This window comes from Pteropus medius, unplaced genomic scaffold (assembly GCF_902729225.1).
Source record: "Pteropus medius unplaced genomic scaffold, Ma_sr-lr_union100, whole genome shotgun sequence".
Classification (NCBI taxonomy): domain Eukaryota; kingdom Metazoa; phylum Chordata; class Mammalia; order Chiroptera; family Pteropodidae; genus Pteropus; species Pteropus medius.
The window spans coordinates 38,717,055-38,742,778 of NW_024340849.1; the positions used below are offsets into that span (position 1 = coordinate 38,717,055).

The following is a 25,724-nucleotide window of genomic DNA, read 5'->3' on the forward strand; positions in this document are numbered from 1 at the left end:
ACTTACGGAGGATATGCGGCTTGGTTGGGGCTGTGAGTTGGGGGAGGTGGAGTTTCAGAGAATCTTTTAGGTGGAGTAACCTCTGTTATCCAATTTGATGATGTCTCTGCTGTGGCGGTGCTGAGTCCATGCACTTGGAGAGGGGAGAGCTCAAAGAGGTACAATGGATACTGCTGGCACTTCTGTACAGAGCAAGTCATGCCTTGGCCCTCACTCCGACAACTCAGTGTCCCCTTGTAAGTTTCTGGTGCCTCTTGCACATCCAAACCGGCACTGGTGCTCAGAGCAAGCAGGTTAGTCCCTGCAAAAATCCACTCGCAGACACTGCCCCTTTAAGAGGCGTCTGCAGCTGCCGCAGCCTCCGTCCCACTCAGTTGCTGAGTAACAGGCAGCCTTGTGTCCTCGCCCCATCCTACCTTTTCTGCTGTTGCAGGGTGATTTCTTAGATTCTCCCTAATTATATGGCTAGTTCATCTAGATCTCAGGCAATTTTTCCTTGCTGTTTGCTCCTTGTGTCTGTCACAACTTTGATTTGGTTGCCAGAGGGATGAACAGAGCCTCTATCATCTACACCATTTTTTTTCCCGCCTCCCGGAGCCACTGTTTGATTTATATGGTCCTTCTGTCTTCACTTCTTTCCCCACCAGGCCTGGATTTCACTGATAATCCTAGTAACGTACTCAATTCCTTTCACTCTTTGCATGTTCATCACATTTACCCAATTAATCTTTCACTCTAGGTGCATCCTTCTTCCAGTGTTGGTGTTCTGCTCCATGTCTTAAGAATACTATATAGAGAAAACTAGATGACTAACCAGATTGGCATTAATACAAACTTCAGCCAGGCCTTCCACATAGCTCGGAAAATTTCTTACTTGTCTTTAGTCAGCTTGTTTTCTTTTTCCCCACAGCAGCTATTTTAAAATGTACTACTTTCTTTAGGAATTCTATCCCTTTCATTCTTCTCATTCTCAGCCAGCATGTGTTCATAGTCTTTCCCTCTTCAAAGAGAAAATAGGGACCATCATCAGAAAGGCATTCTCTTCCTGTCTGCCTTAAAACTTTTCTATGGCAGATTGTATCTGTTCTCATGTCTCATAGGAGGAAGGCTCTCTATTATCTTGAGGTAAAATTCCTCACCCTCTGTTTTGGGTCTCATTCCCTCCCTCTATTGTATCTTTCATTTCTTTCTTCTACTGGTTCTTTTTCTTCTAGATGTAAAAATGTCTGCAACTTAAGAAATATCTCTCCTCACTTTCACTATTTCCTGCCACTACTTTCTTTTACTTTCTCAATTCCCTTTGATTCCTTAATTCAACACAGTTCTACCTCCAATGCAATTATTCTTAGTTTTATTTGGAAACTACTGAATAATCTCAACAAGGAAAAGTCACCCATAATTTCAACACTTAGAAAACATAAAACATGAAACAATCATTTCCCTCTCCATTCATCTAATATTCCAGAAATGTATGGATTATATTAGAAATATTAACTCTTTGTCTCACTCTTTTACAGTGTTTTTACATTGTTTATGGTTTCATTTTTTATAGGGAAACTTCTGATTTGTATGTGGTCAGTATTCTCTTTTTCCCCTTTATGGCATCTGAGTTTCTTGTTTAGGAAGATCTACATCTCAAGGTTATAAAAATATTTTACTATTTAAAATAGATAGTTTTTTTTCTCATTTACTTCCTTATACGTGACATATACTTTAGGATTTAACATTGTTTTCTTCTATATGGTAGCCACTAGTTCCCACTCCAACTTTTTTAAAGAATCCATCTTTTCCCATTGAATCAAAATGCTGTTTTTTTTAAATGCTAAATTTTTAAATATACTCCAATTTGTCCTGTTTTCTATTCCACTGATATATTGGCATATCTCAGAGATATTTTGGGTTTGGTTCTAGATGACCACAATAAAGTGAACATCAAAATAGAGTGAGTCGCATGAATTTTTTTGTTTCTCAGTACACATAAAAATTATATTTACACTATACTGTATTCTTTTAAGTGTGTAATAGCATTATGTCTAAAAAGTGTATATATCTTAATTAAAAAAGACTCTACTGCTAAAATTTGCTAACCATCATCTGAATCTTCGGTGAGCCATAATCTTTTTGCTGGTTGAGGATCTTATCTTGATGTTGATAGCTGCTGATTGATCAGGGTGGTGGTTGCTTAGGATGAAGTAGTGTGATAATTTCTTAAAATAAGACATGAAGTTTGCCCCATCAGTTGACTCTTCCTTTCACTTGAATGCGTAGAGGCCATTGTAAGGTTATTAATTGGCCTAATTTCAACATCATTGTGTCTTAGGGAATAGGGAGGCCTGAGAAGAGGTAGAGAGATTGGGAAACTGCCAGTTTGTGGAACAGTCAGGACACAGAAAACATTTATTGATTAAATTTACTGTCTTATATGATCGTGGTTTATGGTGTCCCAAAACAATTCAAATAGCAACTTCAAAAATCACTGGTCACAGATCACCATAACAAATATAATAATAATGAAAAAAGTTTAAAATATTGAGAGAATTACCAAAATGTGACGCAGAGACATGAAGTGAGCAGATGCTGTTGGAAAAATGGAGCCGATAGACTTGCTTGACACAAGGTTGCCACAAATCTTCAGTTTGTAAAAGTAAAATATCTGAGAAGAGCATAAAGTGAAGAGCAGTAAAATGAGATATGCCAGTATTTTCCTATGCTGTGTTAGGACTACTATTGTTTCTTTACACAGCATTATGATAGATTTAATATTTGGCAAGTTAATCCCTTTATTGCTATTCTTTTTCAAAAATTTTTAAGAAAATCGTGTATTTATTTTTTCCGATAAATTTGAGAATTATTTTATCTAGTTCCAACCTCTACTTCATCCTCATATTTTATCTAGTTCCAACCTCTATCTCATCCTCAAAACCAAAATCATATTTTGGGACTCTAATTATTACTACATTAAATTTATGCATTTGAGAATGACAAATTTCTTAATTCTATTAATTCTTTCTACCTTCACATCCCAGGATTATAATGTTTTTGTTCACTTATTATATATTTTAAATAAGTCATATCTTTAATGTTAAATGTATTTCTAGGTTTTGTCATTATTTTAAATAGGTTCTAATACCACCCCTCCACACCATTTTCTTTTTGAACTGATCTCTGCTAATATAGAAATAATTAATTTTTAATATATTTATCTTATATCTAGCTAACTTACTAAATTCTCCAATTAGGGTCACTAGCTTTTCAGTTGAATCTTTTGTATTTTCCAGGCATGTGCCAAATCTTCTGCAAATATTTTCAAGCTCAGGAATCTCTGTTCCAGTATCTCATTTTTTTTTTTTGGCATGTGTTCATGTGATCACATATATTTTAAAAATTTTTTTAATGTAATAAATTATACTGATATGTTTCTTAAAATTGGGACATCTTACTTTTCTGGAATAAACTTTACTTTGTCATAGAATATAAGTATTTCAACACATTACTAGTTTTGACTTAATATCTGGTTTCAGATTTTATTTTTATTAATTGCAAGTGTTCTAGTTTTCTTTATTGAAATATTTTTATCAAGTTTTGTCATAAGTATTATGATAGAATTGTAAGAAGAGTTAGGAAGCTTTCTGGTTTGTTTGTTTTTTTCCTCCATACTCTGAAATAGAATAACATGGTGAAATATTGTCACTAAATTTAGAGATAATTTACTTGCAAATCTCCTGAATCTGGTGCCATTTTTAGTGGTAGAGCTTTAGTATATATTTTTCAAATTCTATCGATGTTGGATTGTTTAGGTATTGAGTCAATTGAGTCAATTTTAGGAATTTATATTTTGATAGAACATCATCTGTTTCCTTCAGATTTTAAAGTTTGTTGGCAGAATAAAGTAGTAAATATAGTTTGTCAATAACTTGTGATCCTAGAAGACATTTTATGAGTAGAAAATTTTTCCATATATAAATGAGAATAATTTTTAAAAATGTAAATTGGATCATTTTGCTCACCTGTCAACTCTTCATTGATTTTTATTACTCATAAAATAAAATACAAACTCCTAACCATGGCCCACAAGGCCTGTATGAAGTCTGGCCCCTGCTAACCTTTCTAAATCTCATCTTGTGTCACTCTCTCCCACCCTTCAGTCACAAGGGTCATCTCTATGTTCTGTCAACACAAGCTTTAAACACCCTTATGACATTTATACCCACAGTCCCTTTTTTTATCTGATTGTTCAGGATAAATACAATACTTTGTTGGAGAATAACAGTAGGAATCAATTTAGACAGGCTCTTCTGAGGAGGTGACATTTAAGTTGTCATCTATAAGATGGGCAGACACCAACTATGTAAAGGTCAGAAGAAAAAGGAATGCTTTCTAAATTACGATTCTCCATTGGTAGTCTCTTAGAAAGCATGCATACTACTCAATTTCCATTACAGCAATTGTCACAATATGTAATATTTATTTATAATATTTAGTAACCTATATAAATGCTTACTAATACTAATTTGGTATATTAATATAGTCAGTATATTTACTAAAATATTTAGTAAACTGTGTAAATACTTACTAATCTCTATTTCCATATGTATAAGGTGACAGGTCAGATCTCTCTGGTTTTCCCAGGCTTTCACGTAGTAGGAAAATGGGCCATGCGGCCCTTTCAGAAAACAGAAGGGAGGGTGCAAGTAACAGTGCCATGCTCCACTAGTAATGGTTATATCCAGAAATTTACTATGAGCTTTATATTCCCACTCATAAATACATTTTTACACCATACAATGTAAAATTCTGTCTTGTTTCCTTGTATCATTATTTAACTTTTAATTTTGTTTTCCAGTTAGACTGTGAGTTTCTCAAATGCAGAGATTCTCTGTTACACTTTTTTACTTTCTTCACAGTGCTCAGCATCAAGCCATAGTAAAAAGAACACTCTATTTGAAGCCATAGTAAAAAGAATATCACATTCAATGGCCTGTATTGAAAGGCAGCTCCACTATGAGCTATGTGACTTTGGGCAAATTGGACTCTTTGGGCTTCAACTTCTTTTCTATAAATGGGGATAATACTTATTCTATTAGGTTTTCATATGGAACAAATGAGATAATAGTCAAGGAATATTTTGGCAAAGAATAAAATGTATAAATGCAAGCTGTCGTTATTATGTCCTTCAGGAATAATTATTGATTATATTGGTTTAATGTAAACACTGTCTGCACAATGAAAACATGGTATAGAATGTAGTGCGAATTACATTTTTTTAGCCATGGGGCTCAAATTATATTTTCAGATGCAATAATCCTGGGGCCAGCTAGAAAATGCCATTACTTGCACCTTAGTCAGTGAGAGAAATCCCTGGGCTCCTCCAGTGGAGAAAGAGGAGAAAATTTTTTCACCACCTGAGACATGGTTATGGCCTGGGTTTTACAGCTCTCATTAGCTCCCTGGCAGGTAGGTTGGGTTCAGATCCTGCTACTGTTTATCTCTGTGCTATTTCTGAACATAGTCATCACAATAGCCATCTCAATATTTTAGAAAGTTACAACAGTACAAGGTTTAAAGCAGTCATGAAGCCTCTACCTAAAGAGAGATCCAACAATAACATTTTGTTTTGACGTAAGCTTCAAGTTAAGCTTAAGAGTAGGAGTGAGGTGACTATAAGGAGATAAGGAGAAGTATTAAGAGAAAACCAACTGGGACAAAATGGGTAGCAAGAAATAATTTCATAGCACTTATTATGTGTCAGGCACTATTCTACATGCTTTGCAAATATTGATTCATTTAATCCTCAACAGTCCTATGTTGTCATTTTAATTTTCATTTTATAGATGAGGAAACTGAGGCACAGAGAGGTAACTATACAGTTACTGGGATAATGAGTATTCAAATTCAGACAGTGTGCATTTAGACTCCATGCTTTTAACCCCTATGCAGTGAAAAACATCTAAAATCAAGACTGCAGATGGAAAAACAAACAGATGCTGGCTCTCCATAAATCCCACAGCTACACATTGATTTTTGTGTACTAATTACCTTTTTATTTCAAACCAATGCAAAAAATTAAATTAATTGACTGGATTGGATAACTGTCCGGAAAATACATATTTTTTTCAAGGACAATGAGGGAACAAGAAGCCACTTACTCTATATTTGATCCTCAACAGAGTCAGGGGAACAGAAGGCCTCTGGAAATAGGTGTAATTATTTGTAAATTTTTCATGATTAGACTTGAGCTTCTTGTTCTCAATCTTAGGATGGGCTCTATGGAACTTAGAAGAGTGAGAAAAGAAAACACGATACGAGGTTATACAATCTTTTGGGTCCAGTAATTGATTCGTGGGTGGTTTCCGGATCCTTTTATATAGGTGAAGCGGTCACTTAAAAGTGATTATCAAGTTGAAAATAGTGTGAGTAGTGGCAACTTCCAGAATGGCTGATAGGTTTTAACTGATGTCAACTTGGAATTGTTTCCAGCATTGTGGCAATCCTGCAAGGGCAGCCTGGTGTGACATTCTGGAACAGAGCGGGCAGATCCTGTGTGTCCTTCCCAATCCTATCCACATCTCCTGGATGGCACTGCTAACTTTTTCTCCGCATCCTCTCCAACATTTGTTATTACTTGTACTGTTGATTATAACTATTCTAAGAGGTGTGAGATGGCATCTCACTGTAGTTTTGATTTGCATTTCCCCAATAGCTAGCGATATTGACCATCTTTTCAAATATTTGTTGGCCATTTGTATGTCCTCTAAGGAGAAGTCTGTTCAGATCCTCTTCCCATTTTTTGATTGGATCATTTGTTTTTTTGTTGTTATTGAGTTGTATGAGTTCTTTGTATATTTGGGATATTAAGCCCTTATGGGAGGCGTTGCTTGAAAATATATTTTCCCATTCAAATAGTTGTCTCTTTACCTTGTTGACAATTTCTTTTGCTAAGCAGAAGCTTTTTAGTTCGATGTAGTCCCATTCATTTATTTTAGCTTTTACTTTCCTTGCTTTTGAGGTCAAATTCATAAAATCCTCTTTAAGTCCAAGGTCCTTGTATTTAGTTCCTTTGTTTTCTTCTATACTTTTTATTGTTTCAGGTCTTCTATTCAGGTCCTTAATCCATTTTGAGTTAATTTTGGTGTGTGGTGATAGACAACAGTCTAGTTTCATTCTTTTGTAGGTGGATTTCCAGTTTTCCCAGCATCGTTTATTGAAAGGCTTTCCTTTCTCCACTGTGTGTTTTTGGCTTTTTTGTCAAAAATTATTTGCCCATATAAAGACTTTGGGATGGCTTTGGCAGTTTGGAGTCTTGACTCTCGATTCTGTTCCACTGGTCCATGTGTCTGTTTTGCTGCCATTACCATGCCATTTTGATTACTATCTCTTGGTAGTATAATTTAAAATTGGGCAGAGTGATGCCTCAAGCCTCACTTATTTTTCTCTCGGGATGGCTTTGGCAGTTTGGAATCTTTTGTGCTTTCCTACAAATCTGATGATTTTTTGTTCAATCTTGTAGTTTTCATTATATGGGGACTTCACATGTTTTGTTAAATTTATTCCTATGTATTCTATTCTTTTTGTTGCAATTAAAAAAGGAATTATTTTTTCTACTTCTTTTTCTGACACTTCATTATTAGAGCATAGGAATGCTATGGATTTTCGAATGTTGATTTTGTATCCAGAGACTTTACTGTATTTGCTTATTGTTTCTAGTAGTGTTCTCGTGGAGTCTTTATGGTTTTCTACAAAGAGTATTAAGTCATCCACAAATAGTGAGTTTAACTGCTTCATTTCCTATTTGGATGCCTTTTATATCTTTCTCTTGTCTGATTGCCTTTTATATCTTTCTCTTGTCTGATTGCTAGGACCTCCAATGTTATATTGAATAACAGTGGTGAAAGTGGACAGCCTTGCCTTGTTCCTGATATTAGAGGGAAGGTTTTTAGTTTTTCGCCATTAAATATAATGTTGGCTGAGGGCTTGTCATATATGGCCTTTCTTATGTTAAGGTGCTTTCCTTCTATACTGAATTTGTTAAGTGTTTTGATCATAAATGGCTGTTGTATCTTGTCGAAGGCTTTTTCTGCATCTATCTATATGATCTTATGATTCTTATTTTTTAATTTGTTTATGTGGTATATCACATTAATTGATTTGTGTATGTTGAACCATTCCTGTGCCTCTGGGACGAAGCCTACTTGATCGTGGTGTATAACCTTTTTAATATGTTACTGTATTCGGTTTGCTAGTATCTTATTTAGGATTTTTGCATCTGTGTTCATGAGAGATATTGGTCTGTAGTTTTCTTTTTTGTGTGTTATCTTTACCAGGTTTTGGTATCAGAGTAATATTGGCCTCATAAAATGAGAAGTATTGCCTCCTCTTTGATTTTTTGGCAGAATTTGAGGAGAATAGGTATTAAATCTTTGAATGTTTGGTAGAATTCACTGGTGAAGCCATCTGGTCCTGGACTTTTCCTTTTTGGTAGGTTTTTGATGATTGTTTCAATTTCCATACTGCTAATCAGTCCATGTAGAGTTTCCAGTTCTTGATTCAGTCTAGGAAGATTGTATTTTTCTAAGTACTGGTCCATTTCTTCTAGGTTATTGGTGTTATATAATTTTTCATAGTATTCTTGTATGCTCCTTTGTATTTCTGTGATGTCAGTCATAATTTCCCCTCTTTCATTCCTGATTTTATTTGTGTCCTTTCTCTCTCTCTTTTTTTTTTAGTGAGTCTAGCCAGAGATTTTGTTTGTCAATTTTATTAACCTTCTCAAAGAACCAGCTCTTTTTTTTTACAATTTTATTTTATTTTATTTTATTATTTTATTTTATTATTTATTTTTTTATGCCTATAGCACCTGGTCTTCCTAGGTGGTCTCCCATCCAAGTAATAACCAGGCTTGACCCTGATTAGCTTCTGAGATCAGACGAGATCAGGTGTGTTCAGGGTGGGTTGGCTGTAGACAAAAAAACAGCTCTTTGTTGCATTTATTTTTTCTATTTTTTTTCAATTTCATTTATTTCTGCTCTAATTTTGATTATTTCTTTCCTTCCACTTACTTTAGGTTGTTTGTCTGGGCTCATTCTTGTTTTTGGAGATAAGCCTGTAATGATATTAACTTTCCTCTTATGACTGCTTTTGCCATGTCCCAAAAGTTGATATGCTATACTATCATTGATCTCTTGATCTCTCTTTTTATTTCTTCTCTGACCAAGTTATTCTTCAGTAGCATGTTGTTTAATCTCCATGTATTTGTGGTTCTTCCTGCTTTCTTTTTGCAATTGATCTCTAGTTTCAAAGTATTATGATCAGAGAACATGGTTGGTATGATTTCAACTCTCTTCTATTTGTTGAGACTACCTCTGTGTCTCAGTATGTGATGGATTCTTGAGAATGTTCCATGTGCACTAGAGAAGAATGTATAAACAGCTGTTTTGGGATGGAAGTCTGGGATGTCCAGTAGGTCTGATGTGTCATTTAAGGATGTTATTTCCTTATTGATTTTCTGTTTGGATGATCTTTCCATATCTGACAGTGGGGTATTTAGGTTCCCTACTTTGATAGTGTTTTGGTCTGTTTCTCCCTTTAGTTCTGTTAGTAATTGCTTTACACATTTTGGGGCTCCCTGATTGGGAGCATAGATATTAATAAGTGTTATGTCTTCTTGGTACATGCTTCCCTTTATCATTATGAAGTGTCCTTCAGTATCTTTCCTTACCTTTTTTATTTTGAAGTCTATTTCGTCTAATATTAGTACCCCTACTCCTGCTTTTCTCTGAATGCCACTTGCTTGAAATATAATTTTCTACCCTTTCACTTTGAGTCTATATTTGTCTTTGAAGCTGAGATGTGTCTCCTGGAGGCAGCATATGGTTGGGTTTTATTTTTTGATCCATTCTTCTACTCTGTGACTTTTTATTGGTGAGTTCAATCCATTTACATTTAGAATGATTATTGAAATATGAGGTCTTCTTATAGCTATTTTACCTTTTGCTTTCTATTGCTTCCTTGTCCTTGTGTTTCTGTTTTCTTTATTTTGATTGGGATGTTATAAGGGCTTTTTGGGCTTCTAAAGATATCTCTAGGGAATTTGAGACCAAGATACTTGGTCCTTGACTTCAGTCACCTTCTTTTTGTGCTAGTTAGGTTAATACATGGTTGAGTGCTCTGAGGCCCCACATTTTATCCTTGGGTACATTTAACTATAAGAAAGCTCTTAACTGAGTCATCTCTCACTTCTTGGCAGAAGAGACCCTGGATTTTTAAAGTACAGTAGCCTTTTCCTTTCCTTCTAGTTATTCCTCTCGTGGTTTGAGAAAGATATGTTTCCACGTTCCTGGCTGTTAGTTCTGCAGTTTTGAGAGTGGTCATAATGTCGAGTATCAGAGACAGCAATTTTCTCAGAAAAAAAAGAAAAACTATGTTCGCAGAATTAGAAAAATACCCACAAACAAAACCCAAAAAAACAAGGACTCTAGGTTTCACTGCATTCCCCATCCCATTCTATATTAGAAGTGAAGCAAGACATCATGATGGGTTTTTCTTTTACTGAATATTTCATAATGGAAATCCAATTATTAAGGATACATGGTCTGAAAACTTTTTAGGTAGACAAATTACCAATTTAGTTTAATCTCTGAAGCTTCTGTCTTTACAGATCTTTGTATTCTTTGCTCTGGCTAAAAGACCCTTGGATTTTTGTTTAGGGATCCTGAGTTGGGTTTGTTCTCAGCACATCATTTTTCTGAAAGGCCTAGTATGGCATTACTTCACCCTATAGTCCCCACAGGGTCTGGGCAATGTTCTTGGAAACATCAGGATGATCTCACCCAGTCGGAAGAAGGGTTTCATAATAGAATAATGGTACTTCTCTCTCTCAGGCCATTGCACACTGCTAAAGTATATTGCTTCTTGACCTTTTGGCTGAGATCCTATGTAGAACAACTGAAATATTAGCTTCTTGTCAGCCTTACCACACTTGAGGCTATAATTTCTGACAGCTGTAAGAGATCTTGTGCTTTGTGGGGTCCCAGATGAGCCCCCTTGTGATAGCAGAGTTTGTCCAAATAGGCTGGATCATAAACTATCTGGTCCAATAATCCATGTTATGCTCAAGTCCTCACTATGATGTTGGCTGATTTTCCCCTGACTGGGTTGTCCAGACCAGGCTTGTATACCACCAGTGAAGGAGGCAGCTGATTTCATCTTTGCTATTTGAATGACTAGAAAAAATTCTTTCTCCTTTTGAGCTGAAATATGCCTCCCTAAAACACACTCATTACTCTCACTCCTTCCCCTATGAGTCTGAACACAGTAAGTTGAAAGTCAAATCCCTTTTTAACTATTTAAAGATAGCTACCATTATTTCCCCAAGTCTCGTCTTTGGGTTAATACTCTAGTCCCTTGAACACATTCTCTTGTAATTTTGATTCAGGATTTTTTTACCATGCATATCCAAGACATACTCTATTATGTGTACCCAGAGTTGAATTCAGTACTGAGTTCAATACTTTCTCATTCTCAATATCATTTATTTATGAAAGCACCATAAAGAGTCATTAGGTTTTTAATTGAATTATAACACATTTTTGACATATGTTGAGTTTGTTATTAATTAAAATTCCTGTCTCTTACATACTTACTGCCACTAAACTTGCACAGTTAATTTTTGAACTCGTGTTTATGATTTTGTACTTGTTTGTTCTAAGTTTTATTTGTTAGACTTGGTTCATTGTTCTAGCCTCTCATTCTCTTGCTAAATCTTGAGTCTTTTATCAAGAATATTTGCTGTCCTTCTTGTATATTTACTATCTACATATTTGTTGAACATGCCATCTATATTCGTGTTTTACTCATTGGTGTTAGAAGGGCAGAGCTAAGGACAGAGGGAAAGTGAAAATGGAAATTACAGTCTATTATCGAAATAACCTTACTAATCATTGAAATAATAATGAGTTCTAGGTCTAACAAGCGGAACAAGCCCTTGTGTAGTGAACCTGGTGTGGTGGGACAGATCAATAATGTCTCTATAATCTATATTCCTTATCATATGACTTCTTAATTTAAAAAAGAAGTAAGAAATTAATGGCAGCCTTTAAAGCAGAAACAAAAAATATCCAATGGTGCGTGATATTTAAAAAAAAAAGATAGCCCACTATTCCATTTGAAGTTCTGGTCACTTCCTCAAACCTCAATTGTTATTGTATTCAAAAAACAAAAATAAACAAAAATCTTAGTGCAGAATACAGTAAACTTTTCAAAGTTGAGTTTCTAGATCATCTGGTTCAGTTAATTGGTGGCTAAGGATGTGATTTTGTTTAAACAACCCCATATGTATGCTTTCAACCCTTTCCCTTAAAACTAATTTCCATAATTTTAACAATGACAGAAACATGCATGTAAGAAATGGAAAGAAACTCAATCTCAGTTGGTACATTCAGACTGAATAAAAAGAAGGAGTGGGCTTCAACTCCTCCTTCAGGAGATACACTTGAAGGATGAGTTGAATTTTCCAGTTAGGAATGGATGCAGCATGACTCTTCATATTAAAGATTTCCAGGTAAGTTCAAGTAGAAAAAAACTGGAGCTGAATTCCATAAGGAAGTAATAATTCCCTTTCTGATTAACGACTATCTGTAGGCAACACTGCCAGACAGACAAATTGTTGTATTCCATTCTAACTTCTAAAAAAAAATCTTTTCATCAGTCGGATACTTAAACCTATTTTACCTTAGTATAATTAATGAAATGCATGCCTGTATGAATGATCAATAATGGGATCACTGTCCTTTATTTTCCTTTTGTTTATGAAGTGTCATAGCCACATTTTTGGCTATGTTTTGTGATGTTATGACTTAGACAACTGCAAACAAATTCCTAGTCAAACTGCTGCGGGTTGTTTATAAAATAATTTTACAGTCTAGTTTGTTTTAACTTCCAATCCTCCTCCGCTACATGTTTGTCTGTCTGTCTGTCTCTCTCTGCCCTCCCCCCATACCATCATCATCGTCATCGTTGTCGTCGTCATCATCATCATCATCATCATCATCATTTATCTCTCTCACATAATCATGAATAGCTTTTTCTAGTACAAATATTTTAATTATAATTTATTCGTGGCTGAATATTGTATTTTTGAAGCACCATTTATCCTCGAAGATTTTCTACTTTTAAGGCTTGGCTCATCAATATAACATACAGATGGGTCGAAGTCATTCCTACCCTTGAATACCCTCTGCTTTAACCACAGTGAACTCCTACCTCTTCTCCAAATGTTTTATTACGATATAACCTCCTCCAAAGCTTTGCATATGCTCTTCCCTTTGACTGAAATGTACCCTTTTTCTGACTCAATAATTCTTACCCTTTAAAATGAGGCTGAGTGCTTTCTAGGAAGATTTCTGTGATATCTAGTACTTATTTAAATGCTCTTGTGCTTATTTTTTACATATCAGGTGTCGCTATGTACTATAAATGTTAATTTCCTTTCTTTTTTTTTTATTAATATGTATACCTATAGATTATGTCATATGTAATAGGTGCTTCTACAATTTTAGACATAATAGATGCTCAACAAATATAGTAAAGATTCTTTTTAAAGTAGGGGGCCTTCCTTATTGTTTAGACTAGAATCAGTGCTTGTATTGTATTTTCTCACAAAGCGCTGACCTTCCCTTTTGCAGAATTTTATTTGTAATTAGACACTCATTTGAATAATTGGTGTCTTCTCCTCCCCTTGCTTATAAATTTGGGGGCAGGGATCACCTTTTTGTTTTTGCTTATTTTAATATTTAAAAAATTTTCAGTTACAGTTGACATTCAATATTATATTAGTTTCAGGTGTACAGCATAGTGGTTAGACATTTATATAACTTATGAGGTAATCCCCAACATCTTTTTTCCTTATTCATATCCCTGGCACAGTGCCCAGTGCAGGGTTATTTGCTCAGCAAGTACGGGTTAAGTGAATGACCAGTTGTGGATCTCTGTGAGAGATTTTTTAGGTTTTAGTTTAATGTCAGGGGTTGTAATGGCCAGGGGTAGGGGAAGTATGTTCTAGGAAAAGATTAAGAATGTGAGAGGGTTTCTTGGAAACTGCAATACTAAAAGATAGAGTGGGGAGAAGGCAGTAGAAGTGAGGATGAACAAGGACAGACAGGGCCCCGATGAAAAGAGTAGTATAAAGAGAAGGTTTATACCCTAAGTTGTGACTGTGGGCTGCTGTGATGAGGGCCACAGGGAAGTGGGAGGCAGGCAAGGTAGAGATAAGTTTGAGATTATGAATAAGTCTTTGACTTAAAGATTTTTTTCATGGTCTTAACAACTCCTCCTCCAAAGGCAGAATGGCACTGTAGAAAGAATTTTGATTTTGCTATCAGACAAAACTGATTGCAATATGCAGCTACAATACTTACTAGCTGTCTGACTTTGAGGAAGACATTTGACATTTCTGAGCTTCAATTTCCTCATTTGTAAGAAGAGGACAATCATATTCATCTTGAAGAATTATGTACAGTGAAATGAGAGGATGTTCATAATGCATCTAACTCAGTCCCTGGCTCAGAACAATTACTAAACAAATGGCAGATGTTGTTATTAACCAGACTTAATTTTTATGGAACTTTGAAATGGTTCTGTTCCTGGTCCCAAATTGTTCAATATTCTTAATTAATGAGTTGAAAGCATTCTTATCAAGTTTAAAGATGGCACAAAACAGGAAAACAGGCTAACAAGCCATAGACATCTCAACAACTAAGAAGGATAGGCTAAAACTAACGTGATAAAATTAATAGAGACAGATTTAGATTCTTGCTTTTGTGTTTAAAGAATTATCTGAAACAAGAACAAGGAAGACATTGCTCAATAGTTTATAAGAGTAAAGCCCAAGGGTTTTAGCTGATTGTCAGCTTAACATAAGCCAACTAGGTGAGGGCTGCCAAAAAGCTCATGTGATCTAAGTCCATGTGACGGAAATAGAACATCCAGAAGAAACAAAGTAATTGTCCAAGTGTCCTCGTGCTGGGAAGATATCAGGGCAATATACTCAGTTCTTGGCCTGTGCTTTAAGAGAGATAGATCTAGAAGAAGGTTAACAAGAGGGTCAGCATTCTGGAAACCATGTCATATGAGCAATGGTCAAAGGAACCGAGATGTTTAGTCTGGAAAAGAGGAGACAGGAACGGTGCAGGGTTGAGAGGAGGGAGTGGATGGCATGGAGCATGCTGCAGCCTTCAAATGTATGAAGGGTTTTCATTTGGATAAGAAATAGACTTTCTCCACAGTGTTTCAAAAGATGGAAAAATATAATTGGAAATGGAAGAAAGAAAAATTTTGGTCAATATAAGTCAAAGTATATTTATTCATTGTAGCTGTACTCTCTAGCATTTATAAGCTCACTATATACGAGGCACTCTGCTAAGCTCTTCATATATAACTCTTCTTATTTATAACTTCTTTCATTTTTACATCAATTCTGTCAGATGGGTATTATTATCCTCATTTTATAGGTGAGAAAATGGAGGCTTAGAATGAAGAACTGATTTGCCCAAAACTACACAACAGGTTAAAAGATAAAGCTGGGGCTCTAACAAAGCCTGTGATTTTTTTTTAGCCCTATGGTGTATTTTACCTAGGGTTTCCTGGGACACAGGACTTTCAGTGCTAAAACTAGGACAGTCCAGTTAGGATGGTTGATCATTTTAATTTCTTTAATTTCAAGCTGGAGGAGACCTTTGCTTCCTGGAAAGCTAGGATTATAGCTCAGTGCCTAGTTTTGGCTCAAGTTTCAAAAGCACTTCCAGAAAATTTTCAGTGTTTAGATATGGAAACAATCTGCTCTAAGTGGCCATGAATATCCGCTTCCTGGATATAATCAAACAGAGGCTGGGTGCTACCTGTCAGAGTTGCTGAGGATGAGAATTCTCTATTAGGCTTGTTGTTAGTAAAGACCATTTCCACAATCCCTTCCACCTCTGTCATTCTATGATTCAGACAGAGAAGACTCCTTGCTTGGACCTTGAGGTGGTTCCCCAGGCTCTTTTTCTATAACTGAGACCGTACCTGTAGGGCAGGTTTGAGATGGTGTCTTAAGAAGCCTGGAACATGGACTCTTGCTTCTCTTCCCATAGTCATTACTTCCTGCTAAATGTAGCCAAAAGCCTGTGTATTAACGTTCTGAGATCTTTGCCCTCAGAGCACACATGCTTTGGATTTTTAACCCAGAGCTCTTCCAAGAAAGGTCCAGACACCAATTTATTATGTATAGGTCATTGATGTGTTTATTCATTTAAAAATCACTTCAAACAGGAGAAACAAAACAGGTCTCAGTCCATCCTTTGGAATGCACTCCTCAGTGAAATTTCATTTCATCAGTAGTCTTTAAAGGCTGCATGGCTGACCGTTTGGGAGCCCATTAGTATTCTGAGAAAGATTAAAAACTTTTCTAGACCCTTAAAATTAGTCCCGTGAGTGTCTGTGTAGTGTTGCCCTGGAAAAGTCATCTTTTTTTTTCTTGTAGCCTGCAGTGGAGTAAAATTGACGTAGCATAAGCAAAGTGGGAAACATAACACTTTTGCCCCCACATGCACAAGGACATCCTCGGTGACTGCTACATTACCTAGAGAACCCAAGGAGCTGTAAGATTGCATTTTCCATAGGGAGACCTTTGTCACTCAGTGAGTTTCTCTTGTCAGTCGAAGGAGATGTCCTCTTGTCCCTGACAATTTTGTGTGTGAGGCAGGCTAACACAGGTGGTCCATACAGGGAATTCTCAATGGAGAAAACTGAAAACAGAGCAAAATTTATAAAGAAAATATGGAAAACTACAGAGGTCCACATTTTATTCACTGTATGTTCTTATTCTATGTATATCTTCCCTATGAGGGCCTAAGCAACATACACCAGAGTCATTTTTTATTTAAGTCTAACACTGCTTATGTCTATTTTCTTATAGGCTCTGCTGTTTTTTTCTTGACCAACAGCCACTTTTATTGAAGACTTAATACAGTCAAACACTGTATTAACTAACTGTCTTACTTTATTCTCTTATTTATTCCTCACAATAACTCTCTGAGGTAGGCAATGCCATTCCCCTTTTATCAATTAGAAAAGTGAGCCTCAGGGAGGTTAAATATCTTGTCTGAAGTCACACTAGCAGTAAATAAAAGAGCTGAGTAAATAAAGCCCATTTCTGTTCACAATGCTACTCTGTTTCAATATGACCTGAATCTGACCTGCCCAAAGCCCACCATAAATATAAAATTTTTTCAAGACTTCTATCCCTAGTACTTGTGGTAGATCATTACCATCTTTTCCACAACTTACTGTCACAAAGATACTCTAACCCTTAGACCTCCGAGAAGCCTTCCTTCACATCAGAACCTGGATCCTTACTGCCTAAAGACTTTCACTCCTTGTCTATCATGCAACAGTGCCAATCCAACCAGATGTTTTGTTGTACTTGTTTTTTATATTATTTATATTATCCTCAGTTTCCTCTTTCTTAACAGAAATCTTTTTAAGCCACTTGTCTATTTTTTGAGGGCTAGTTTAGTTAGAGCCCTAGGTAATGTGACTTGTAAGTTCACTTCTCCAAGCCTACATAAACTGAAATATGTGGTCATTTAGGGAAAACAAGTAAACAAATGAGGGTGTCCTGAAAGCATCTTTCCTTCATGGAGTTCCCATTCTTCCCTTGGGATATCTCTTGTGGTGTATGTATGTGACACATGACCAGTCAGACCACGTGTAGGGGCCAACGTTAATCTGAACAGGTAATATGAGTAAAATATAATTACTCTTTCATAGAATAAATGTAATAATGAATAGAGATGCTAAGATATTCTTAAGGTGGAGGTAAGAAGAATTCATCTGCCAGCTCTCATCTCGTTGGTCAAGGTTTGCACCCAGGGGTGTTAATGCCCTTGCTCTTATGGGTTAGGCATGTGTGGCATTGAGCAGGTCCCTTGGTATCTCAACCTCTCAATGGCAACAGAAGAGCCATAGGATAGGAGGCAAGAGGCAACTGCCAGGTCTAAGATATGATTAACATGACCAACAGAGGCTGAGACCAAATTTCTTCAATTAGTCTCATACAGAATTTAATTAAGACTGTTATCTTTCTATAGGACTTCAAGCAGAAGGATAGGGCCAACCTGCAGCATAGACTCCAACAATGCTCCACAGTGTCCTGGACTCGGCAGACTGAGCACGTTCTACAAACCATCAAGGTCTACTTCAGAAAGCCTGAAGTAGATGGCTTTCTCCTGGAGTCTCTGTATTGACTTTTCCACTTGGCCCACAGCATTAGTGCAGGAGTAATAGGATGTATTCAGGATTGACAGGCTCTGCCTTGGCCTGTGAGTAGGAAGTCTAGAGTAAATCTCATCATTAACAACTCTAGTCACTAAGCTGAGGCTGACTTGAATGCCTTCAAAACTCAAAGTGTTGTCACTGATCTCTTCAGCTAAAGCCAGGGGGCACATTTCTTATCACCTTTTCTAATTGGATGACTCCTATCTGGAGGGATAAACACCTACAGTATGTGGATAAACAATGAGTCAGTTATCCCTCTGGAGACCTTCCCCAAGTAACTAAGGGTGGTTATGTTTTCAGAGAGATCTCTCAGATGTCTAAAGATAGCATGATATATTGCTGATATGTCCTCAAACCCTTGAAGATGCTTATGACCAACTCTAGGGTGTATGTTGCTGTGGCCTTTGGGGGCAGACAGATTAATGTCTGTCATCAACACAGGTATAGTCCTGGGGACACATATGTTGCCTCTGGAAAGAAGGTTTATAATTATTAATATCCACCAAGTGGGACCTAAATTATTTATGGACATAGATTGACAGTGCCTTCAATGTGGCCTCTCAGCAGGCTGGTAAACATTAGAGCATTCAACTGATTTTGGATAATTGAGTGTGCAATTCTTATCTTTGGAGGGACTGCCTGTGGGCAATTAGTCTGACCTGTTCTATTTGTCCATGCTACCAATTGTGTGGTGTTTGTTTGTCCCAGGAAATTATTGAGTGATGGCTATGAAAATAGGTGTGGGAGAGATATCAAGAAGTGTTGATAGATGTTTTGAGTGGAAGCAGGAACTGGGGCTATTCCCTGTTTCCAACTGTGAGTTTAAAAAGACTTATCCACTGGTACCATGACCCAAGGCTGAAAAGTGGACAAAATAATACAAATACCAGGCTTTGAGGATACATATGCTGTGTTCTTTCTATTCTTTGTTTCTCCACCCTGTTTTTCCACGGATGTTGTTGCACTGATAGGAAGCATACAAACATTTTCTAAAACAGTTAAAACACTAGCTCAATTAATTTCTGACTACCTCTCTGGAGTGTGTTCTAACTGACTTCTTTAAAAGCATTAATAAATGTTTTCAAGTTTACAACTTGTGGAAAAGGAGGAAGAGAATGAAATGTCAAATAATATCTTGAAGTATATGAAACTTTAGTCTTTGGGAGTTACCGTTACTTCGGATACAACATTCTTAGTTAAGTGACACACTGAAATCCTACACTTTCTTTCCAGGGAGCAGGCTAGGAAAACATTCTGTGATGCAATAGGCTGTTTTTTGCTGAAATGTAGCCCAAGTTTTGGGAAATATGTTATGTGTTAAATAGCTGGGACTCCTGGGATGGTGATGCACCAAACCATCTGTGAACCAAGACTTATTCAAGTCTGGCTCTGAGAGACTCAGTTTCTCAATATGAACAACCTAGAAGATAGTAATTCTCTACAAGCTTATTTTCCTAACTGACTGTATTTGTACATACTATTTGAAAGTTTATTCTTTTCTTTTATTTCAAGTGTGTTCATAATTGCTTATTGAAGCATTTTTATAATGGATGCTTTACAATTCTTATCAGATAATTCCAACATCTGTGTCATTTTGGTGTTGGCCTCTGTTGATTGTCTTTTCTCATTCAAGTTGAGATTTTCCTGGTTCTTGGTATGAGTAGTGATTTTCATTTGTATCCTGGACATTTTAGGTATTGTGTTATGAGACTCTGGATCTTATTTAGATATTCTGTCTTAGTGGAGGAAGGAGGTCCTGCCTTATTACTGCCAAGTGTTGGTGGAAATCCAGTACCTCACTCCCCTCTGTTGACACTCCAGAGGGAAGAAGACTCTTTGTTATTACTGGGGGTGGGTGGGGTCAGGCTTCCCCATAGGCTTCTGCTGACATCATCCTGGCTGAAAGGGAGAGGGGTTCTCCTTACTGCTATCTATTTACCTTCCACTGACACTGAGGGGAAAAAGGACTTACTATCTCCAGGAGGTAGTGAAACTCCTGGCTTCCCAGTCAGCCTCCTCTGACACCACCCTAGCAGGTGGCTGGGCCATGTGGCAGTAGCAGAATTCCATAATATAACTAGCTCTCATCTTTTCTTTCTTTCTTTTTTATTTTAAAAAAATTGACATATACACAAAAGTAGAGAGAAACGTATAATGAACTCCATATACCCATTATCCAAGCTCAACAATTATATTTTGCCAGTCTAGTTTCATCTGTCTCCTCCAAACTTTCTTCCTCTTGCTTATGTATTTTACAACAAACCCCAGATATTATTTTATTTGGTAATACATATTTCACATGGAATTAAAAAACACAATCTCAATTTTATTATCACTCTTAGCAAAATGAATAACAATTCCTTAATTTCATTTTATATCAATCTTCATTCAAATTTTCATGCTTGTGTCAAAAAATTGTTTTTTGCTGTTTTTCGAACTGTACCTCCCATCTTAAAAACAAACAAACAAAAAAACAACAAACAAACTCTCCTCTCTTGGTAGTTGCTGCTCATTTTTCTACTTCCCTTTATGAGAAAATTCTGTAAAGGAGATGTCTAAACTTACTGTTTCTCATTGTTTACCTCTCATTTTCTATTCTACTCACTTTGATCAAGATTTTGTTCCTGTAAGTTCAATGGAACCACTCAGGGTCACCAATGGCCTCCATATTGTCAAATCTAATGGTTCTTCTTCAGTATTTACTCAACTCCCAAGCAGCTGAGAAAGCTAATGTTTTCCTCCTTTTGGAAAACTTCACTTAGTTTCTTGGACAGTATGCTCACCTTGTTTTCCTGTCTCACTAGCTGCTCCTCCCCTTCTTGATCTCTAATTTTTGGAATACTTTAGGTAAATACTTCATCTTCTTTTCAGTATATGCATGTCTATCTTCAGTGATATCCAAAATTAATGAGTTCATCCCTAACCTTTACCCGCTCTCCAAGTGATATGTCAAACTAGCTATATATATGCTTCTCCTGGATAGCAAATAGGCATCTTAAACTTTACAGGTGAGGACACTGAGGACTTGCCAAAGTCTCTTTTTAAGTTGATCACTGAGCTAGGACTCCACTGCTATCCTCTAGCCTCCTAGTCCAAGTTTTACTACATGACATTGCCATAAGGCCCTGAGAATTCTGTTAATCCCATTCCCTGCCTGTTGTAAATACAGAGCTTGCTGCGTGTTATTTCACATCTTTAACAATAATGCAAGCCGGCTGGCACTTCCCAGGATTTCCCAAAGGGGAGAGGAGGAGCAGTACACCTCTGCTGGTTTCTCCTCTGAAATGGAGACTTTGCAACGTCAGCCACTGTACCATTGTTGGACAACAATATGTGTCTCAGAGGCAAGGAAAAGTTCCCACACTCTGTGCTTACCAGACGCCTGGCTGGTGAGCTCTGGTCTCCCCGTTACTCCTGGGTTCCTTGTTTCTTTTTCCTCTCTCTTTGTTAAGTCATCTATTCATGACTGGGGCAAGATGCCATGCTATTCTTTCTCGATTCTGGATCAGTCTGTTATTAGCTATTCTCCTTGGGTGCCCTATTCATGAAAACCTAGCCACCTCGGTTGCAGTAGGTAATTTCCATGGAAAAGTGCAAGGCACATTTTTCCTGCTTGGTTTGTGCCTTTCCTGTGATTCAGCAATCTTCAGAAGGAGATCTTCATCATATTATACCATCATGGCTTGTGTCTGTGGATCCGAGGATGCTAAATCCAGTCCAAATTTTGTGGACATACACTTGAAACCTATATAATTTTATTAATCAGTGTAACCTCCAATAAACTTAATTTTAAAAAAGCTAAGTTGCATCAAAGTGAATCTGTATGGTGGGGTTTGCCTGAAGAGACCTGAAGATGAAAATGTTCTTGTGATAAGAGCAAGGTGGTTCAAATGGTTAAACAAGTGATGTGCAGGTCACTTTAGGTTAAACTTTAATTCTTACTGGGTGTATCTTCTCCCCTATACCCCACTCCCACCCCCAGTTCTAATATTTTTCTAGAATACCCTGATTTCTGGACATCAATTTCTCCATTCGATAACTGGTGCTCAGAGTAACAGCCAGCTTGATAAAAATATGGGGTTTGTATTGTGCTTTTAGCAATTTTTAGAAGGCAGCTGAATCCAGGCAGAGCATCCTTTCATCTGTAGAGCTTAAGTGCAGGAAGTTGGGAGGTGGGATTCCAATTTATTTAACATGTGCTCAATCGTTTTGTCTGTGAAGTCATATTTTTTTCCCAGCTCAGGATACACACACACACACACACACACACACGTGTGTGTGTGCGTGCGCGCATGTGTTTGTAAATGAAAGAACTGAACTGAGTCTGAAATGCCTTTGTCAAATCATCAGATAAAGTGGAAACAGTATAGTATTGTGATTAAGAGCACAGAATCTGGGATTTAGAGCCAGAATGACCTGGTCTCAAACTCTTGCTGTTCATCTTGCATGCTTTTTGATTTGGAAGAGGTTACTTTTTTTGGTCTGGGTTTCCTTATATGCAAAATAAAGTTACTAATAATATCATAGGGTCAGCATGAGGATTAAATAATGTATATGTATATAGAAATGTATAAAATGCTTAGTATAGTTCTGATATATGGTTAGGTGTTCAATAAATATTAGCTATAATTATAATTATTAATGCCTTATAATATGCCATAGAATCAGAAATAAAACAGAATTGGATATTTTCTAATATACATCCTTCTCTTTAGAATTTCACTGGTGTTTCCTATCTCTGCCCAATTTCATAGTTTCCCCAGAAAAAACCTCTCCAGATAAAGATAAGTTCATAGTGGCCCTTTGAAGGAAATCTCTTTATTGCTTGGTGGTCTTTTGGGAGACTCTTGCTGGAAGACCTCAGGTCATATTTCTATTTTATACACCTTAGATTAAGCTGTTTTTGAGGATGTAAGAAGGGCACAAGTTATTGTGTGGGATTTACTCTCCCCCATTCATCCTTGTAAAAAAGTAAAATCAACCTAAAATGAATGTGATGGTCACTGGGGAGAGAAAAAGAAGCATGAAAAAGGGTGAAGAGGAAAAGGAATGTGAACATGGTAGTTTACCAGTTTGGATTGAATAATGGTGCTCAAACAAGACAAAACTTTATTTATGTCATGTGGAAAAAGTTCTGGGGAAAGGCCCATGGTTAGTATGGTACTTCCTGGTCTTCTGTGACTGGACTCTTCATATTCTCTTTCTATCATCCTTAGTGTGTGACTGTAAGTTCTCTTTATGGTCCACGATGGCTGCTTGAGTCTTCATGTCCATATTCTTTGGAACATGATAAAATATATAACATACAGGGTGCCAAGTTAAGTTTTAATTTCAGAATACTTTTTTACTGTACGTCCCAAACTGCACAGGACATACTTATGCAGGCATACCTCATTTCATTGAACTTTGCTTTATTGTGCTTCACAGATGTTGCACCTTTTACAAATTAAAGGCAAGACCCTCCACCAGCAAAAATATTACAACTTGCTTTATTACAATAGTTGCTTTATTGTGGTGGTCTGGAATCAAACTTGCAATATATCTAAGGTATGCCTATACTAAAAAATTATTTGTTGTTTGTCTGAAATTCGAATTTAAATAGACATCCTGTGTTTTTGTTTGCTAAATCTGGCAACCTGATACATTCTAGGCAGAAAGAAGGAGGAAGAAGGGAGGGCAGGAGGTCCCAAGGTCATTCCTCCCAATTGAGTAAGCTCCTTATACAAACTTCCACTTACATCTATCTCACTGGTCACTGTAAGCTGCAAAGGAGGATGAATGGATGCCTAGAAGAAAACTGACATTTTGTAATTAGAAGAAGGAGAGGATGTGTATTAGATAGACAACCAGAAGTTTCTACCGCTGGTAGAAATTTATTCCAATGCTTTTGTCAGGTAGATATTTGTAGGGATCTCACAGTATTTTTAACTTTCTTAACTGGGGACACCTTAGAATCTTCCTTACAACCTCTCTACTTTCCACCAGGTTAGGAATGTTAGATGCTCCAAAGCAAGAGCCTGAGGACGTTGTCTATCTTTCAAGAGAACTACTTCAGATCCTTTTTGTAAGATAGAAATTAATAGTAATAAAAAACCCTTAAGGATTTTTTAGAAATGTCTCTAACTTTGAGGAGAGAAAAGAATGTATTTTGGATATATGGTTTTGGGCTCTGTGCTAAATATTGATCTATTCCATATAGTTTCACCATCACAGCATTTTCTGAGATATAAACATGACACCCAAATAAACAATGACCTTACAATAGTTTAAAATAAATCAATAGGATTTAATCCAATGAAAAACAAAAATTAAACCTTCCAATCTACCATACTTTGTATTTTCTTGGCTCTTGGGATAAGTCAATTTATGCTAAAATATTTTTTTCATAATAAGAATTAATTTATTGTTAAAAAGTAAAGGAACTTCTATGTACCACAGGAGGAGATATTCAATATAGTCAAAGGAAACACTAGTCAGCAAACACAAAAAGAAGCTCATAAAGATGGTATATCTGAGTCCTTGGAGAGCTCATGTCTACAAACAACAAGCTTTATAAAGAATTTTGGCAAGAGATACAGAGGTGACGTAATATTTTGGTGGTGAATAATCCACGTGGTAGTTTTGATGTTGGATAATACCATACTCTGGCTAGGACTAGGCAGCAGCAGTGGCCTAAGGATAACACAGTAGCACCCTTCCTCCATAAGTGGTGTCCCAATAACAAAACCATGTATAGCTGGCCTAGAAAAAGGAGGAATACAGGGCTGGGAGACCCAAAAGAGTGTCTGGTGGTGAAACGAAGCAGTTAGTATATCTGAAGCATCGCTCTAAACAGTGGTCTCCAACCTCCTTGGCACCAGGGACTGGTGCTCCTATGAGATTCTAAAGCCTGATTATCTGAGGTGGAGCTGAGGCAGTGATGCTAGTGCTGAGAAGCAGCAGCAAATACAGATGAAACTTCACTGGCTCACCTGCTGCTCACCTCCTGCTCTGCAGCCTGGTTCCTAACAGGCCATAGACCAGTACTGGTCTGCAGTCCAGGGGTTAGGGACCCCTGCTCTAAGAGGACTAGGCAGAGAAACAAACCCAGATACTTGCCCTGGTATCCAGGGGTTTTCTTAAGATCTTTAGAATAGTGACTAGAACTTTTTACACTGTGCATTTAGCCTTTCCTGAGGATAGGAAGATGCGATTAAGACACGATACTGGTTTGGACAAGGGCCAAAGAGGCACAGCATAGTGGTTAGAAGTAGGGAAATTCTCATTTGCCTGAGACTCTGCCCTGGGACATGGGACTTTCAGTGAAACCCTGGGACAGTCCTGATGACCTTATGAAGGAAGAGGGTGTTTGAAGTCACAGGTGGACTTTGGGCCCAGTAAGTCTAACCAGTGAAGAATCATCAATTATCAGAGTT

General features: G+C 36.9%; 1 long non-coding RNA gene and 1 pseudogene across 1 annotated transcript in view; one reads left to right on the forward strand and one right to left on the reverse strand.

Annotated features, from left to right (window-relative positions):
* Positions 1 to 25,724, forward strand: part of LOC120587609 (uncharacterized) — a 254,268-nt gene that overhangs the window by 134,750 nt on the left and 93,794 nt on the right. The gene's annotated exons all lie outside the window — the stretch shown is intronic.
* On the reverse strand, positions 8,843 to 8,961 carry LOC120590072 (uncharacterized; annotated as a pseudogene).